This window comes from Calliopsis andreniformis, chromosome 9 (genome assembly GCF_051401765.1).
Source record: "Calliopsis andreniformis isolate RMS-2024a chromosome 9, iyCalAndr_principal, whole genome shotgun sequence".
In the NCBI taxonomy this organism is placed as follows: Eukaryota; Metazoa; Arthropoda; class Insecta; order Hymenoptera; family Andrenidae; genus Calliopsis; species Calliopsis andreniformis.
Window position 1 is genome coordinate 694,970 of NC_135070.1, and position 9,262 is coordinate 704,231.

General features: G+C 32.5%; 1 protein-coding gene across 1 annotated transcript in view; it reads left to right on the top strand.

The window, feature by feature from the left end:
• Nucleotides 1-9,262, top strand: part of LOC143184036 (uncharacterized) — a 55,704-nt gene that overhangs the window by 1,517 nt on the left and 44,925 nt on the right. The window lies entirely within an intron of this gene.

Sequence of the window (9,262 nt, forward strand, 5' to 3'; positions counted from 1 at the left end):
ATAAATTACAAATTATTAAGTAATAATAAGAAAATTATCTGTTGTAAATAACGCATGACTGTTCTTCAAAACAATTATTTAGAAGTATAGGATAATTTTTATTAGATAAACTTACTATTTATGTCAATATTATTTATTTAGTAAATAGTTGTCTTCTAAGCTCGCAAATGGTTTTATGCTTTCCCTGAAAATATACTTTCTTGAAATGTTTTTTGAACTATATGTGCGATATTTTGTAAGAAAACTTCTCATAATTTAAAATTAATATTTTTAGTACTGATTTGAACATTCTTGATTCTAATATAATGATCAAAATTCAATTTGATTTTCTCAGTTACGTGCACTATAATTTTATGCTGCACACTTTCTAGTCTTTTCGCCTTATAATTTTTTAAAGTATTGGTAAGTGTATTGTGTTCCTGTCAATAAAAAATAAGATCATTCATTCGTACGGAGGTTCTGTACGTATAATTTTTTAGAACAGAATACATTGCGAAATTGTTATAAAAAATTATTGCCGTTCTAAAATTTGGTAAAACTAAATGGACATTAATTAATTCTATTTCAAGTAAGTAATTTTCAAAATGATTCAAGGTAATGACATTAGTTTTTTTGAACAAATAATTTCCCACGGTGATTCTATTAATCATTCTGTTTCATCCAGTGAAATAGTTTCATAGGAAAGTATACTTTTGTACAGTTCGTACTCAAACGCGGCACATTAACTTTTATAGAAAATACTGATAGAATTCCATAATTTGATTGACGAACGCACCGTAACATTTTACTTCGAATCGTAGATAGAACGTTACGTGATTCTAATCCCATCTACTCTTGTTTGTTGTATATCGCGGGCCTGACGCTCCTTTTTGCTTTCTTTCTATAGAAGCATGAACGAACGTCACAGAATCTGTATGAAAAGAAGCATTGTTCGATCCAGCTATAAAATTTTTATAACGTTATCGCGTCATAGTTCATCGGGCCGTATCAGCTATTCGAATTAATCGCTGGAAGCCGAATGCGTTATAATATTTTATTCAGGCTATCATTCGCCCACGATCTTCCTTAATACTTTTAGTACCTATCATACTTTTTAGGTACCGCCTAGAAATACCTTGGAAAATATGTTTTTGGAGATAGATATTTACTAAAATTAACATATTTTTCTAAACTTGGCGAAACACACACATTCTCTTTAATAGGTATTTTTTAATATTCTTTAATAGGTATTTAAATTTCTCTTTAATAGGTATTTTTTTGAAATTTCGTTGAAATATTGGCATTGAGGCACCAAAAGGGTTAAATTTCGACGGAGTATTGCCATAATTTCATATTTCGCATTAGATGGAGCATAACATTAGTTTATCGAATTAATGCAATACCGTCGATTTAAATCAAAAGTAACTCCTTAATTTGCTTGACTCAACCTCGGCGTAGTTAACCCCTGTATTCCGGCTGATAAAATTGAATTCATCTCAATTAAGTGATTCAGCCAATCTCTGTACATGTAGTGTCGATAGAGTAGCAAAAATGCCAGCCGTGCCCGAGACGTTTGATGTCTTTTGTTCGAGAAAAAAAGGAACTGAAAAAAGGCTAGCTGTGATAATAAAAAGATAACGTTGCATTTAGAACAATACGAATATGAATCAACTTGGTTGAAGTTCGCATGTAAACATAATTTTGTACCATTGTTTTGCTTACGTGTTCGTTAGCCAGGATTTCTTGTAAACGAATACTACGGTAATTCCAGGTGAGATGACTCACTCTTTTTTTAGTAAGCCACTACATAATAAGTACAATTATTATTGCAAATACAAAAACATACTATAGGACAATAGATGTAGAATTAGAATGTGCATGTACAAATAACAAATTATTTTTGGTTTAAAAAAACAAAAAAAGAAGTTGCAACATATGCAAAAGGTCATCTCATCCGGACAGTCCGGATGAAACCATTATTTTTTAGTAACGCGTTAATAAATTAAAAATTAGAGAATATGCAGAAAATTTTCAAGAGTAATCAGATATTGTATTACATGTAACTTATCTAATTTCTCAATTTTAAATAAACAATAGGAACGACTGTCGTGACTCGTAATCAGTATTAACTAAGATCACAATAGATGGCGTCTTTGAGTATATCGATAAAATCTAAGATCCCACCCACAGGGTTATCTCTCCAGAAAATTACCCTATGGTTGAGTAAGACAAAACGACCTAAACCTATATCACATATTTTTGTATTCAAGATATTGGGCGTTTAAAGTTTTCAATTTCAAATACTGTCTTATGAATTTGTTTTCTTGAACGGTTATTTTTAAGTGAAAAAATTCTTTTAATGTCCTCCTTTTTCTTTTTTCTACAAATATAAATTCTGTGTATATTTTAAATCTCAATTAGGGCCTCAAGTCGAATTTTTTGGAAATCTGATATTTTGCTTTACAGCCACGTAGTTTAGATATAGTAAAGTAGTTATTGTGGAACAAAAATCGATGGGTTCGGTTAATTGTAAATGTATCTTCAACATAAGGATGCCTATTGCGCTTAATAAGCAGAGTCGAGCCCTCACACGTTTTGCTGCCTGACCGTTGATTGATATCTATATCTATTAACTGTTAGTTGAACGAATTAACTGAAAAGGGCTTTCGTGTCCCCTGCTTTCAATTTGTGCGATCGTTGATGCGCGACAACATCGATCGATTGAACCTTATCTCACGTGCTCTCGTGGTACTTGTTGATTCTCGATGCGATGCTTGGTACTGGTTACTTGAAAATTTGCCGACAAGAAGGGCGATTTGCTGCCAAGCAGAATAACTTTTAATCCTTGACTGGTATGGTGTTAGTATTACGGCCTATTCTGATAGGTTTACTAAGATTTAATTATAAGAAATGATTCATAGTAAGGTACAGAAAGTTTACTATTTCGGTTTATTCATTTCTGTAACGTACTCATGGATATTTTTTAGAACAAATATTAAAAGTTGCATTAATATAAATATTATGACTCTCATCATATTAACTGACGGATCATTTTCAAGATACAAAAAATATTTTACATTCTGATAGGAGAGATACTACGGTGTCGCAATTGCAGCTGCGAGTTATGATTACACGTCGAGTTCAAGGTCACGCAAAGCCAAGAATGTTATACGAGATCTAACGCAAAAAAGAATGGATTTAGGTTTATCATTTTTTTTATTGAAAATGTTAATTCAATTCATTATAATCACGTATCAATCTATTGGTAATATTTATTTCTATCGATTACTTTTATTGACAAATAATGAATTCATTCAAGCATTGATTTGCTTTTTCGAAAGAAGACAGATCTCAGGAAATTAGATCTAATGAATATTGCAGATATTTAAGTCGGAAAATGCTTTTTAGCTAAAAATTGATGGATTTTATATCAAAATGACGTGTAAACCTTGACTATTTTATCATAGTCATTTTATCATTTATAATGAAATAAAAGATTTGCTCGCTTGCTTTGAATTCTGGCATACCTAATAAGAAGGGAGCATTTTAAAAGTAATCACAGTTAATTGAATTTTGTAAGAAGAAAGAGTAGTAATCACAAACTCATCTTTTTCTTGTCAAATCTCAAAAATTTACGTATGTTTTATTTCTATCAGCATTGGATTTGACATATTCAGGTCTTTTCTGCAGGAAATGTGACACGTCTGCCTAAACGATGCGACACGCACGAGCTGTCAGTGCAGCAGTGCGATCAAAACGAAAGATGCGATCAATCTTCAAAGGATCAAGAGGCACACTGTATTTGCCAGAGGGGTTACACACGAGTAGATGACGTGTGCACGCAGGAAACAACTGCCGCGGTTTCTCAGCCGGCTGTTATTTCCTCTAACTCCAACTCAGGAGGTACATGAAATTGAAAAGAAAAGCAAAACAGTGTCGTGTTTTTAACGAGCAAACTATGGTTTAGTAGTGCGATTCATTGACGCAAATTTGCGTACACTCGACATACAGTATACACAGTAGAACTTCGTTTATATGAACCAATCAGGGAACACGTAAGTTCACATGATCAAGTTGTTCATATAATAAATATTTACGTAATTCACTCTACTATTTATGATCATTCGTTCAGTTAACTCTTTGAGGCACACGATTTTAAAGAAAATAAAAACCCAAGTTGTACTTTAATCACAACAGTGTCAACAACTTACTAATGCGTTTTGACTTGTATAAATTTTTGTTTTCACTTATTTACGTATTTATCATTGATTCATAACATTGCCAACTGAATGAAAAACTTTAAATAAAATATTAAATATTAAACTACATATATGACTATGAGTAACTTCAACTTTTTGAGGTGGATTAAAATATATCTCAGTAAAAGGTGGGACAGTTTTTAATTCATCTAACCCCAAAGAGTTAATAGAAGTTCATATTCATATAAAAGGATCCCATAAAAAAATTTGCCCTTAAATACAAAATAATGTTGTAAATCTTAGAAATTGGGTGATGCCTAATTAATTAATTCTCTATTTAGTCTAACTATAAAAAAGATATTTTGCAACTTTAATATAAATATACATTTTGAAATAATATAAGTATCGAGAAAAATAATCTTTTTAAATATATATCTCTCTGAAAAATATATGCTTTCATAGTCATAAATTACAAAGATTTTATAAATGCAGATTGTGCTTTCGATCATTCAGTAGCTAATGTAAAGTTCATTTGAATTCATGTTTTCGTAGTTTGTATAAGTTGAGTCACGCCTGATAGTATCGAATTCAGACAGTATCTATTTATATGAATTAATAGAGTTCATATAAACGGAATTTCACTGTAATTTCATAGAAAATTTTCCATGACTGATAAGCTCGACTATTGTTCTCTAAGTATTCGTTTGCCTGATTATACCACCACGTTAGCTTGTGAGATAATACGACAGAGTTATCGCAGAAAGAAGACTTTAAGTAAGACAATAATTTTGCATGCTAATGTCGTTAAGACTAAATCCTTTTGTGAATTTTGTTTAGGTAGTTCTGTAGCTGCTGGTTTGTTAATACCAACCTTCCTCGTAGTGGTCGGTGTACTGCTCTACTTCGGCGCGAGACGATATAAATGGCTGCAACGGTTTCGACAGTTTCGTCAAAATCGTTACGGCAATGTCCTAGTCACGAGGGATGACGATGACGACGACGATCCACCGATAGCGTAAGGGCGATTTTAATGATAAGCGTAATGTATGTGCCGTGTACAAAGTGCGTTTCTCCTCTTCAGTTGTTTTTTTAATCGAAAGCACGAATTTTAACTCTGAGACACGCTCAGTTACACAATTCACAATTAAAAGCGGCAAGCTTTGAGTTACACTGCCTGTGTGTATCACATTACGATACAACCGCGACAAAAATTCGTTACTGGTTTACGTCCTACTTTCTCGTCACCTTAGGCAAGTTTTTTATGAAATCGATGAATTGTCCTATCGATTTTCCATCGGCGATTAATTCGTCATGATGCGCTTCGCGTCTGGAAGTCTTCTCGAAGCTTGCTTACGTTTAGGGAACAACGTTGTGTAACTTGTGTGTATATATCAAGAACAAAGTTTAGGTACAAGGTATATACAAGAAATAATATCATTGAACTGAATTAAGAGGCTACATGCAAAGGAGTGTTAGTGTAAGTAGAAGTGTTTTCGTGCTAACGATCGGACGTTCGATCGATTTTTTTTAGTGTCATTTTTATTTTATGGATGATGACGATTGTTAGAAGTAAGACGTTTTATCTTATTGATACGTATAAATTGTATTTTTTTAACAAGTATTAAAGAAATTTCACTTGTCAGTTTGTAGCATAAAAATGCTACTACTTACACGATCGCCGATTCTATGTTTATATACGACGGTTTTAAAGGATGCGGGGTAACTAACTGCGTTCTCGATAGCTTTTAAGAACATACTGAAAAGATAATTTTTTACGATGATATTAAGAAGCTGGTCAGTAAATTTTACACGATATTAACGGATTAACGGACAATTTTTTCACTTCATGCAAATTTAGGGGAATTATATTAAGATTTATCGCTTTAACTCCAACATGAATCCGATTGAATTGGAATCTGTGCTCGTCACACGATTCATTCAATTACGCATGAAAAATATGTGTCGTTGCTCTTTGTAACCATACGAAGTTGTTTGCGCAGGTATTTCATTGACTATGTGTCACGCATTTCATCGTTTTTTCTGAATGTCTTGTTTTTTCGAGGATAACTCTCAAAATAGACGCGCGTATGTTTCGTTCATCTTACTTACCAAAGAATTAAGATTCTGATGTCTAAATTATCTACAATTGCACGAGTAGTTTTACGCAGTATTTAATAGTTTGAAGCCGGAATCGTCGAAATTTTTACAACGGGTCAATCTTGTACATTCCTTGAATATTATTTTCGTGTAATCGATACAGTGACAATGAGATGAATGCGAAATTTCGAAAAAGGAAGTGGAACGTCGGACGAAAAATGGTTGGCGATTGTCAGCTTTGAATGCGCTTCGATCGAACGGAGTTAACTTTTAAACTGCAAGGCGTTTAGAAGCTACCGTGCTCCATACCAAAAGAACCGTACACTTCTTACTATGCTCGATGTGGTATTTTATAATATAACAACATTTTTGTAAATAACCTTCCGCTGTATCGCGGCCGCGTATTCTTGCCAGCCCAATGATTCTCTTTCCTAGTGTATAATCTAACCGTGGTTCTGAAAATAAATTGCACTGTCTATCTATATATCTATATACAATATATATATCGATGTAGATACATTTAGATATATAGATATATAGATATACTAAGGAGAAAAGGAGTCTATACTCGCGAAAGATATTATCAAAACGTACACTTGTGAGATTTATATGTATATGAATACATATATCTCATGTATATATATACAGCATGTATTTATTACTAGACGGTGTTTGCCTTGGAAATGGTAGAAGTTCCTCTAGCGCCGGACGGCACCTATTACTGGACATTGGCTATATCTTTAAAAAATGAATCGCGACAAAGCAGCCAAAGTATAAAACTGATAGACGAGAATTTTACTTTTTCAGTTTGATCGCTTTGTGGCGTTTTATTTTTTAACGATATACCTAATGTTAGACAATAGATGCCGTTTGGCGCTAAGCGAACTTCTCCTAGGTGTATGTGTACATGAAAAACAAGTAAGAGAAAAGTTAAGCATTTCTTATAAAAAACATCATAAATTATATTAGTTTTATATATTGTGAACAACTTTTTAATACTGAAGCAGATTCTAGTTCTCTATATAGGAAGCTGTATCTTTGATCGTGTACACAAATTTATCACGATAAAGTCAGGGATATAAAACACATCATTTGGGCATTTCGTAACATTCTGTTTACTTGTATTTGGTGTCACTTCTATTTATAGCAATACATTTTTTATCACTTTTTTTTTATCGAATTGTCTACATTTGGTACCGATGTATCAAGCATGATTTTTTTAGCACGACTTCATAAAAAAATTTTAAGATTTTGAATTTGGAAATTATGAAGATCATTTCATAAGCTCTCATGTTCTACTGGTTGTAATATGTAGGTATTCTTCTATCGAATAACGATGCACCGCGATGGTATAATTAACCTTCTTTTCCAGTTAGTAACACTATAAAAAAGTTACATTGAACGCACGATTAAAAAATGTTATACTAGTAAACATGGTGTTACGAAATATGCAAATTGTTTTTTTCAATTCTGATCTTATATAATCCTAAAGATTATTCGGTCTCGCATCGTTGTATTTATCACTCGCATATAATATAAAGAGATGTAACAATTTAATTATAAACATTAAACGTAATTATTACTCGAAATTAATATCTAATAAATTTAAAAAACTTGTATACACCGTCATGTCCCTTACGAAAAATAGGAAAACAATTTCCTCTTCCATTTTTTCCATGTATTTATTATTTCCAAGACAAACGCTGGCTAATAATAGTGTAAGCACCCTGTATATATATATGTATATTTAACCTATTCTTGTACTCTAGCATTTTTGTACAGAAGTATGCGCTATCATAGCGTTATCTGTCGGTGCTCGAGGTCAATTACGATTCGTTAGACCGTTCGGCATCGCGAAACGACAAGATTTGATATTTTTATAGTTCGCAAGTACAAATTGAAACGGTGCGACTGGTACTAGCGAATTATCCTCGTTGTGTTTTAGTTATGTGCCGCCGAAATTTTCGTCGCGTTTCGCGATACGTTCACATAACACCGACAATAGCAATGTCTTTTTTGCACTTGTTATTACGTTACCCCCTGCAATACAGTTCGGCAATTTGACTGAATATAATTGTTGTTACCGTTTTTTAGCCATAGCCACGTTTACGCAAAAACACTTGGGAAATCTTTTTATAGAATTGTTTCAAGTGATTCTCAATAGTCGAATCGAAGAGTCTCGCTATATTTTTTGTGTGCATGTGGCTCTGTTAAGTTGTAAATTTTACTCTGTGATGTATTTTACGTTATTCTTGATTGAACATTTGTCATCGACTAAACCGCACTCTCTTGGCACAATCTACTAGGATTAATGTTTGCTCGGTCGAAAAAACGTACCGTTCTTCGGGGTTCTTCGACGTAATACACGTAACACGCGCATTATGTGAATTATGTAATTAGTTTTGAATTTAGGAAGCTAAACAAACATCGTCTGAGAGAAATTGTACTGTTTTTCTGACAACGAAACATCACATTTGTAGATCTATTTATTCTTTGCATCTGGTTGTTCCATCTGATTCTGTTGCTAAAATACGTGTACGAAGTGGATCTCCAAAACTCGGTCGAAATTGACCGCAACGAAGAATTTGTAAATATATGAATATTGATAAACATGAAAGAGAAAATAAATAAAATAACAGTCAAATGGTCTATTGAAAATTGATGTTATTCCCTTTAATATTCCTATATTTGAATTATAAAAATTGTGCGTAAAATAAGTGTAGAATGAAATTTCAGAGGACTCATTTTTGTATAATTTACATCTTGCATAAGTTGTGCAATAATACTTTGAACGAAATATTAATTGTAAAGGATAATTGAATTTTTTGTGGGTTTTCATTCGTAGTATACTCCTTGTAGTGATATCAAAGCAATTAATTTCGATATTTAGAATATCGAAACTATAAATATATTCTACAGGATATCAAGCAAATAGCTACGAATTTTAGTATTATTAAAAAGCTTATAGGTTGAACAAAAATTCACTT